The sequence below is a fragment of the Carlito syrichta genome, unplaced genomic scaffold (assembly GCF_000164805.1).
Source record: "Carlito syrichta isolate Samal-C Ts95f unplaced genomic scaffold, Tarsius_syrichta-2.0.1 Scaffold315896, whole genome shotgun sequence".
Classification (NCBI taxonomy): Eukaryota; Metazoa; Chordata; class Mammalia; order Primates; family Tarsiidae; genus Carlito; species Carlito syrichta.
In genome coordinates this window covers 544,928-555,779 of record NW_007259992.1, presented here as the reverse complement: position 1 = coordinate 555,779, position 10,852 = coordinate 544,928, and the positions used below count along the sequence as shown (strand labels likewise).

At 43.2% G+C, this 10,852-nt stretch overlaps 1 pseudogene; it reads right to left on the bottom strand.

The window, feature by feature from the left end:
- Window positions 1–4,700: 4,700 nt before the first annotated feature.
- LOC110594522 lies at window positions 4,701–5,046 on the bottom strand (annotated as a pseudogene).
- Between the last annotated feature and the right edge of the window lie 5,806 nt (window positions 5,047–10,852).

Sequence of the window (10,852 nt, the reverse complement as noted above, 5' to 3'; positions counted from 1 at the left end):
CATCCAATTGCTGTGAAGTTCATGTTTTGTTCTTTGTGGCTGTATAATACTCCACTGTGTATGTGTACATTTTCTTTATCCAGCCAATGTTTGGTGGTCATCTGGGTTTGTTCCATGTTCACACTCATAAGTGGGCCCTGAACACTAGTCACATTAGCACAAGGGGGCATCAGCAGTCCTTGGGCACTGCTGGGAGGGAGAGAGAAGGAAGAGGGATGGGGGCATGTGAAAACACAGTGGTTGTCGGGCACAGTGGCTCACACCTATCATCCCAGCACTTTGGGAGGCAGAGGCCAGAGGATTGCCAGAGTCTAGGAGTTTGAGACCAGCCTGGGCAACATGGCGAGACCTCACCTCTACAATAGATAAAAAGATCAGCCAGGTGCGGTGGTACACGCCTGTAGTTCCAGCTACTTGGAAGACTGAGGTGGAAGGATCGCCTGAGCCCAGCAAGTCGAGGCTGTGGTGGCTGTGAGTGTGTCACTACACTCCAGCCTGGGCATCAAAGTGAGACTCTGACTTAAAAAACAAAACAAACAAACAAAACAGGCAAGGTGGGATGGCTCACACCTGTAATTCCAGCACTTTGGAAGGCCAAGGCAAGAGGATTGCCTGAGCCCAGGGTTTGAGACCAACCTGGGCAACTTGGTGAGACCTCATCTCTACAATAAATCAAAAAATTAGCTGAGCATAGCGGTGTGCCTGTAGTTTCAGCCACTTGGAAAACTGAGGCAGAAGGATCATCTGAGCCCGGCAGATCAAGGCTGACCACTGCTCTCCAGTCTGGGCAACGGAGTGAGACTCTGACTCAAAGAAAGAAAGAGAAAAAGAGAGAGAGAGAAAGAAAGAAGGAAGGAAGGAAGGAAGAAGGGAGGGATGGAGGGAGGGAGGGAGAGAGGAAGGGAGGAAGGAAGGAAAGAAAGAAAAGATAGTGGTTACCTGGTCTACTACAGGGTGATAGAGGGTCACTTAGAAACCGAAACTTCACCTGTATTTAGCCTACTTACATAACAAATCCTCAGTCGTACCCCACAGCTCTGAAATAAAATAAAAAATAAGCAGGAGATGTGACTTAGAGTTGAGGGAGGTTGTGGAGGCAAAGAGAACAGTAAAATATAGAAAGCTGTTTCCTCAGTGGGGGTCACCTGCGGGTCAGTCTTTGAGTTCAGCTTGACCCGATTTCCAGGTAGGTGGGTTGAGGCTGACATTGAGGTGGATCTCTGACGCTTCGATCTGAGGTGCCAACTCCCTACCGGGGAGCCGCACCCAGGTGTGTGTGCTGCTGACCACCTGTTCGCCCATGTCCCATCAGCTCTCTCCTTCCCACAGCTCCTTCCTTCCAAGCACTCTCCTTCCCACAGCTCCTTCCTGTGTGACTGCCATCACCCCTAACCTCAACCTCTCACTGCAAGACCATCCTCTCCCTCTCCTAGACCTTCCTTGGGCTCCTGCTGCCTGGGACAAAACCCCACACTCACCAGGCACCCAAGCAGTACATCCCCAGGAGGAGCATGGAGGGAGTCTGACTGGAGGGGGAGACCCAGGACCAATGGGACTGGTCTAAGCTGTCTGCCTTCAAAGCTTAACATGCAGGCTTTGTACCACGTGCGAGAGTGTGTCCTGGTCACTATGAAGCAACAGTTATTTTCTTGTATTTGCAGATTTGGAAAGGACACAGTGCAACAGTTAGAGGGTTGTAAAGTGTGATTAGAAAGTAACAAGCAGGAAATCTGCACCATTGCTTATTTCTTCTTTTATTTTCCTTTCCTTCCCGCCCTCCCTTTCTTCCTTCTTTCCTTTCTGGCAGAGTCTCTTTCAGTTGCCCAGGCTGGAGTGTAGTGGTACAACCATAGCTCACTGCAGCCTCAAAATCCTTGAACTCAAACAATCCTCACACCTTAGACTCCGAAAGAGTGAGGATTTCATATGTGAGCCTCTGCACCTGGCCATTGCTTATTCTGTACACTATGGCCATGGTTCTAAACCTGGGATGATGACATCCCCCAGGGAACATTTGGCAATGTCTGGAGACATTTTTTATTGCCACAGGTGAGGAAGGGAAAGTGCTACTGGCGTGGGTAGAGGCCAGGGTGCTGCTAAACTTCCTACGTGCACGGGACATCTCTCCCTGGAATAAAGAATCGCACAGCTCCAAATGGCATGCTGTAGTAATGGACTTCCTTCAACAAGTCTATCTGAAAACAGTTTTGCATCATGGCACAGAAGTGTGAGACACACTCACACAAGAGCCAGCTCTGTGCTGCGTCCCCTCACAAGCATGGAGGATAGGAATTCGTCACGTCAGACAACAAGGAGAAAAGGAAGCCAGCCCCAGGAAATGAAAGAAAAACTGGCTGCCAGCAGCAACTAGGGACATGATCTGCAGAGGAGACAGCTGCAGTGGAAGCACTGGGATGGGTTGGAGATGGACGACTCTGCTGGTCACAGTGAGTTGTTTCCAGGACCACTCCCTCCCTGAGTCCGTGGAGACACGTATCTTTCTGAGCCCTCAGCTGAACCTGAGCTCAGGCCCTGAGTGGAACTATCCACAGCGTGTCTTGGGCTGAGCTCGAGTGTGGCAACTGGACTGAGTCTCAACATTCTAACAGAATCCTCTTGGGCACCATGGACTTTGTGTCAGAGTCTTTCTTCCATCTGAATCTTCTTTTCCATTCAGGACTGGACATGTCCATTCTCTGAGGTGTGTGGATGAAGAAAAAAATGTTCAGGAGAGGCGCGGTGTCTCATGCCTGTAATCCCAGCACTCTGGGATGCTGAGGCAGGAAGGTCATTTGAGCCCAGGAGTTTGAGACCAGCCTGGGCGATACAGCGAGACCTTGTCTCTACAAAAAAAAAAAAAAGCAAAAAATTAGCCAGGCAAGGGTACCTGCATAATGAACACTTGTTTACCATATACCTAACCCTGAATTGTACTCCACATCTTTAAAATTAAAAATTAAAAAAAAAAAAAATTAGTCAGGTGTGGTGACATGCGCCTGTATTCCCAGATACTTAGGAGGCTAAGAAGGGAGGATTGCCTGAGCCCAGAAGGTCACGGCTGCAGTGAGTTGTGATTGCACCAGTGCACTTCAGCCTGGGCCCCAACTAAGAAAAAATTGTTTAAAATTGTTTAAAAGCAGCCAGACTCGGTGGCTCAGCCTGTAATCCCATGCTTTGGGAGGCTGAGGTGAGTGGATTGCCTGAGCCCACAGGTTCGAGACCCACCTTGGCAACTTGACGAGACCTCATCTCTACAATAAAATCAAAAAAATTAGCTGGGCATGGTAGCGCACACCTGTAGTTCCAGCTACTTGGAAGGCTGAGGCGGAAGGATCACAGAAGCCCAGCGGGTCGAGGCTGCGGTGACCGGGAGCGTGCCACTGCACTCCAGTCTGGGTGACAGAGTGAAACTCCAACTCAAAACAAAAATTGTTTAAAAGCATGTTAAAATGATTAAGAATGTGGCATGGCCCCAAAGAAAACCTGTGCATACAGAGTCCTGCCACAAGCAGCCGTTCCCCTCCATGACATTTCCCCCACTGTGCCTCCTGCCCTTGCTCCTGTCCCCCTCTTTCTGAGCTTGCCTGGCTCACCTGTTCTGTCTGTTCATGGTTTACTGCTGGCCTCTAGGGGACCCATAAGCCCCTGGGCACCGAGATCCGGCCGGCATGTCCACATCTGTGTTACCAGGGCCTGAACAGTGTTGGGTCCTTACTGATGCTTAACACACATGTTTTTGGATGAATATAGGAGGCATCACAGGTGGTTTCAAAGGCATACCTGTCCTTTGACTCAACAATTTCACTTCTAGAATATCCTGTTGATATGCCCAATATAAGATGCATGAGGTCACTGTCTGCATCTTTTCTGGACTGAGGGAAAGAATGGAAACAATTCCTTTGTCCATGGGAGGACAGCTGGTTCAATAAATCATGGAAGATTCTGCTGCAATAGAAAGAAAAGGAAGAGGTCCTTTTCTTCCTGGTTTTTTTTTTTTTTTTTTTGAGTTGGAGTCTTACTCTGTCACCCAGGCTGGAGTGAAGTGGCATACTCATGGCCACCCCAACATCAACTAGGCTCTGGCAAATCCTTCCACCTCAGCCTTCCAAGTAGTCAGAACTACAGGCACACGCTACCACAGCCGGTTAATTTTTTATTTTATTTTATTGTAGAGACGAGGTCTCACCAGGTTGCCCAGGCTGGTCTTGAACCTGCGGGCTCAGGCAATCCCCTCACCTCGGCCCCCCAAAGTGCTGGGATTACAGGCTGAGCCACTGAACCCAGCCAGGAAGATGTTCTTTTTTTTTTTAGAAAGCAGAAAAATAATTTGTTCCAAAAGATGGCAGAAATAAGAAATTCACCCTGAAAATAGAGTTTAGAGTTTGGTGTCTCTGCTGGGACAGTCCTCTGAGCATGCTTTCCTGACTGGTACCCTGGAGCATGTTTGTCTTGCAGCAGTTTTTAAACACTTTGCTGACTCTCGTGTGGTGAGGAGACAGGAGTCATCTTCAAATCCAGATTCTGAGGCAAGAGCAGCAGAGCATCCTGTCTCAGGAGAAGGCGTCACCATCTTGTGGAGCAGGTACAGTTTAAAATACATAGGCACATTGAAGTGTAGAAAAGGGCACAGGAAGAAACACTGCATTGTGGAATAAGACACTCAACGTGGTATGAACATTTAAGGTAGCAGACACCCAAAACAGGCAAGGCAAGAAAGGTGGTCTGGGTGTGGAGGTGACCTCCAATCTAGAAAGAATTCTCTTCTCGTGACCTCCAAGACTGAGCACTGTAGAGCATGTCTTCTTCCTCAAGGCCAGTGGTACTTCAGATACCAGATGGTTTCATTTTTCAACTGTGGTCCAAAGAGAGGGTTGAGCTGGGGCAGAATTGCAATCAGCCAAAAGAGCAGCAAACTGAACAGGTCACCGACAAGGTGATAACGCCCTGGTTAAGGCCCTTAGGGATGAACCAAGCCACCAAGAAGCCAACGAGACTCCAGAACACGCTCATAACAATGAGGGGCACCATGAGGCCATGGTGCGCCATGGTCACCGCCGGAGCTGCCTGGCCCTGCCAGCCCCTGTCCCACACCACATTTGGGTCCCCAGGAAGATGTTCTTTTTTTTTTTTTTTTTGAGTCAGAGTCTCACTCTGTCACCCAGACTGGAGTGCATGCAGCCTCGACCTGCTGGGCTCCGGCGATCCTTCCGCCTCAGTCTTCCGAGTAGCCGAAATTACAGGTGCACTACCATGCCCGGCTAATTTTTTTGATATTATTGTAGAGATGAGGTCTCACTGCCCAGGCAGGTCTCGAACCCGCAGGCTCAGGCAATCCACTCACCTCAGCCTCCCAAGGGCACGGGATTACAGGCTGAGCCACCGAGCCCGGCTTATTGTAGAGATTCTTAACGTACTGCTAGGAAGCAGTGCCCAAGAGGAATTGTCTCGTAAGGAAAGACAGGTGCCAGAGTACACATCATCATTTTGCACACTATGTTTGAGTATCTAGTCATGCATAATCGTTTATGCATAACCCATTATGCATAATCACAATGCATAATAGATTGTGCACCATGATATTTGCATAATGTGTTTAGAATATTTTTGCATACATACATATGCAAAACTTAGCTCTGGGGAAAAACACTAGGGATTCACATTAGGAAAATTACCACTGGAAGGCTGAGCTAAAAGAACAAAACTCAGGGACGAAAGATAAATTTCTTTTTGTTCCACTTAGCAATTTGTACTTTTTTTGAAATGAGTAAATGGATATGCAAGAGAAACTCAAATAACTATTTATATGACATTAAGTTATAATACATCATAATGTTATAAAAATAAGTATTTATTAATAACTTACCATTTGCTAAATTGTTTATTTTATTTATTTATTTATTTTTGAGTTGGAGTCTCACTCTGTCATCCAGACTGGAGTGCAGTGGCCGCTCCCGGTCACCGCAGCCTCGACCTGCTGGGCTCCAGCGATCCTTCCGCCTCAGCCTTCCAAGTAGCTGGAATTACAGGCGCACGCTACCACGCCCGGCTAGTTTTTGATTTATTGTAGAGATGAGGTCTCACCAAGTTGCCCAGGCAGGTTTTGAACCTGTGGGCTCAGGCAATCCACTCACCTCAGCCTCCCAAAGGCATGGGATTACAGGCTGAGCCACCAAGCCCAGCTGCTAAATTGTTAATTAAGAATTTATTGAGCAAATGATGAATTACTACTTATGATAAATTATATGTGATCAGAGTTCTATTTTATAAATGTCTCCATAATCATTATTAGAGATTAACATTTATATGATGTGAGCTTTAAGATGTTCCAAAATATTATAACAGGGTCAGAAAAGAAAAATAAGATTAATAAATATGATAAGATTACTTATGGCCTTAATGTATAACATAAACAAAATTTAGAAAGTGTTCATCAATAACAATTGGAAAATGAAATTTAAAAAATACCAAGGTCATTAATACTAAAATATGTAGCACCTAGTACAAATCTAACAAAAGGTATGGAAGACCTCTACTTTAAAAAAGCCACAAAACCATTGCTGAGAGAAATTAGATAAGACTTGAGTAAATAGAGATACGTGACATTTGGTTGGTCTTATAATCCCAGTCAAATTTTCAGTACCGTATTTTGTAAAAATTGACACAGTGATCCTAGAATTTATGTAGGATGACAAAGGATCTAGAACTGGCAAAAAAAAAAAAAAGAAAGAAAGAAAGAAAAGTCATAAAAAGCACAAAATTGAGAATTTTTTCTGATGTCAAAATTTACAGTAATGAAGACAGTGTTGTATCAGCACATGAAGAAACATACATCAATGAAACAGAAAAGACTCCAGACATACACCCACATCTATGTGGTCAACTGGTTTTTGAAAAGACCCTAAGACAATGTGACAGCGAATGGAAAGTCTTTTCAACAAAGGGTTCTGGAACACACATATAACTTAAGATGAATTATAGAACTAAACATTAAGAACTTCTAGGACACAGAAAAATATCTTCACAATGTTGGAATAGACAAATATTTCTTAGACGGGAGACAAAACCTTACCATTTTTAAAAAGTCAGTAAGTTAAACTATATCAAAAGAAACACTTCTATTCATTAAAATATTTTGTTAGGAAAATAAATGAGCAAGCCATACACTAGGGGACTTATTTGCAATACATATTTCTACAAAAGGTTTTATAGCCAGAATGTGAAACGAATGCCTACAAGTCAATAATAAAAGCACAATCTAATTTTTTAAATGGACAAGAAACTTGAACTGGAACTTGACCAAAAAATATATACAATGGACAATAAACATGTGCAAAGATGTGCAATATTATTAGCCAACACAGAAATGCCAGTTAAACTCAGAATGAGATCATATTTCACAACCAATAGAATGGTTAAAATAAAAAAGACTGGAAGCATCGAGTATTGATGAGAATGGGAGGACTGAAATACTCACTCATCACCAAGGAGAGGATAAAATTTTCTGTGATGGAAAAACAGTCTGAGAATATCAGTTACATAAATAACCTTTGACTGGGCCATTTCACTCCTAGGTGTTTGCCTCAAAGAAATGAAAACCTGTAGCCCATAAAAAGACATTGTACAAAAATATTTATAGCAGCCGTATCCATAATGACCCAAAATTGAAAACAGCCCAACTTTCAACCAACGAGGGAGCAGATAAACATATTTTTAAATACCCATATAATGGAATGCTCCCCAGCCATAAAAAGCAACAAATTACTGATTAACAGAACAATATGAGTAAATAGCAAAATGATTGTGCTGAGTAAATTAAGCCAAACACATAAGGGGGTTTATGTGTATGTGTTTGTATGTGTGTGTGTAGATCTATAGAACTATATTAATTAGATCCCACTTAAATATTGAGTTCTATGACAAAGAAAACTAATCCATGAGAACAGAGAAGTCAAAAAATGGTCTCCTCAAAGAATGAGGGAAGACTGACTAGCAAAGGGCAAATGGGAAATTTCTGGGCTGTCAGAAATCCATATTTCATTGTGGTGATGGTTACATGAGACTTCCAACTGCTTGCTAAAGATCTATTCATTTTGTAGAATGTAAATCATATCTCAATTTAAACAAATATTTAAAAGAATAATGAACCTACTGAAATGTGCACTTGTACTCTATATGAGAAAAAAAAGATCTTAATAATAGAGAGAACTCTAAAAGATCAATAAAGAAAATAAATATATCATCCTTCTTGGAGTGAAGTCTATACACACATTCAATAATGTACGAGATGTGATCAGTCTCCTACTATAATCCAGGTTCCATTAAGTGCCCATACCCCAAAGGACAACAAAGAGCCAGTGGATCCTACATTGTTTCACGTTTTAATAAATTATCATTTCTATTTTTTTATAATTTTAGTTTTCTTTTAGGCAAAGATAGGAAGAAAAAAATCAGCTTAATTTTTTTGAATAGCGACTATAGTCATATAACAGGAAACTTGGATGATAAAAAAGGATAATTATTCAAAAGTTTTCTTTCATTCTCCATCCCCCAACTACTGAGATCTCTTTCGAGATAACCGAGATTTCTAGATTTCTGGTGAGCCCTCACAGAGATTCTATGTATGCAAAACAAGAGTTCTTTACATTTTCCCTTTGTTAACACAAAGCATGATGATCTCCTTGTAAAGTTTTAAAATGTTTTTTGAGTTGGGGTCTCACTCTATTGGCCAGGCTGGGGTGCAGTGGCACAATCACTGCAGCCTTGGCCTCCTGGACTCAGGAAGTCCTTCCACCTCAGCCTACCAAGTAGCTGGGACCACAGACACACACCACCACGCCTGGCTAATTTTTTCTTAATTTTTTAGAGACGAGGTCTCGCTATGTTGCCCAGACTGGTATCGAACTCCTGAACTCAAGCAATCCTCTCTTGCCTCGGCCTCCCAAAGTGCTGCACCACAATTTTCCTAACTTACCAAATGTAGGATGTACCCAGTCTCTTGCTGTTCCAAATTCTGCTGTCATGAATAAGCATGTTGGTGAAAGTTTAGGTCTGGGCGTAGTTGTGTAGAGAGGCACTTGCTTAAGGCATCCAGGTCTCCTTGTACCTGGACAGTGCAGGTACCCCTGACATGTGCATTTGAAAACCTCGGCCTGGGTTGTCTCGGGAATCCCTGAACGTGTCTACATGGCTACTTCCTGCCAGAGTCCATCCCTAGACTTCCTCTGAAGCACCCTGCCTCCCTCCTCAAACAATATAATCAGCTCAGGGCTATGATATTTTAGGTACACAATGTGGCCTATGTCATCCTAATTCTTTACTGGTTTCAGAAATAAATGTGGTCCTTAATCCCCGGAACTGGGGATAAGTCTTCTGATGGAGACTTATTCCGTTTATTGAGAAGAAAATCTCCTGTTCAATAAAGCAGCTGTTTAAAAGCTTCTGTGCTTTCTTCCCCGACCTCTTTCCAGGGGTTCTGAGTGGGCACGCATTTTCTTTCCATCTCAGTAATTGCTATTTCGCTGTGATATTCCGGTCTAAGACTCTGACATTTAAATAATAAATCTCGCGTCTCAAATCTCAGCACACAAACACATTTCTATGGAATCGCTAATAGCAGTCATCACTCTCCAACTCCCAGCCAGTACCTGTCTTCACAGGGTGGCATTATTCACGTAATTTGAGAAATGACTCACCGTCCTGAGTCGTGACTCTGTGAGGCACGATGCTCTCAGGGTGCCATGACACAGGCTTCCTCCCGCTTTTAAATGAGGCATCCCCCGCAAGGCAGATAAACATTCACCTTGTCTTTTCTTTCAAATGTCACAGAATGTTTTTCCTTACAGCAAAGACTCACTCACAGTTTTTAAAATGTCCATAACACTTTTTATTACGAAGAATAAAGTTTAAGAAAGTGTATATAATGCTGATTGAGATGCCTTCCAGGCAAAGAAAGGCCAGGACTGGCTTCCCAGGACCCCCACATCTTCCCACCTACGCCCCCGTCCCCCGCCACCACCTAGACGTAGCCGCTATTTCAGACTTTTCTAATAATGATTTCTTTGCTGGTCTTTATACTTTTACTGCCTGAGTAAGCCACTGTTTATTTTTGTTTGTAGAACCTCTTTACTTGTTACGAGTTCGGTAATTCTTGTTTTGTTTTTCATCCCTCCATGTCTCCCACTTTCTTCCATTTACAGCAAATGGAGCTGGTTTTCTTGCTTCCATCTACTGTGGGGATTTAAGTGTCTCTCTCTCTCTCTAAAAATTTTAATTGTGGTGAAATATACATACCATAAAAATTACCATTTGAATGATTTTAAAATGCATGGTTTAGTGGTATTAGTATATTCATATTCTTGTGCAATCATCATCACTATCCATTTCCAGAACTTTTCATCATACAAAACTGAAACTCTATGCCCATTAAACAAGTCCCCATTTCCCTCTCCCCCAACCCCTAGCACCCTCCATCCTCCTTTCTGTCTGTATGCATTTGACTCCTCCAGAGTTCACATATGAGTGGAATCATACAGTGTTTGTACTTATGTGACTGGCTTTGATGCTGAGTGGGATGTGGTGTGATGCTCCATGGGTTCTTTTGACTCAACCACATGAAAGAATTTCAGAGTGAGTCCCAAGTACAGTTTAAGAAGAGTTTACTAGAAAGAAAAAAGACATGTTCCAAGGGCATGGATGCCTTAAGAGAAAGGATGCGTGCTTGCCTTGACAAGAAACTGTGGATACTTTTTGCTATGATGATTAAGCAATCCATGAGTTTCAGGTGTCTGGTCCTGAGTTTCGTTTTTGGGTTTTTTTTTTTTTTTTTTTTTTTTTTTTTTTTTTTTTTTTTTTT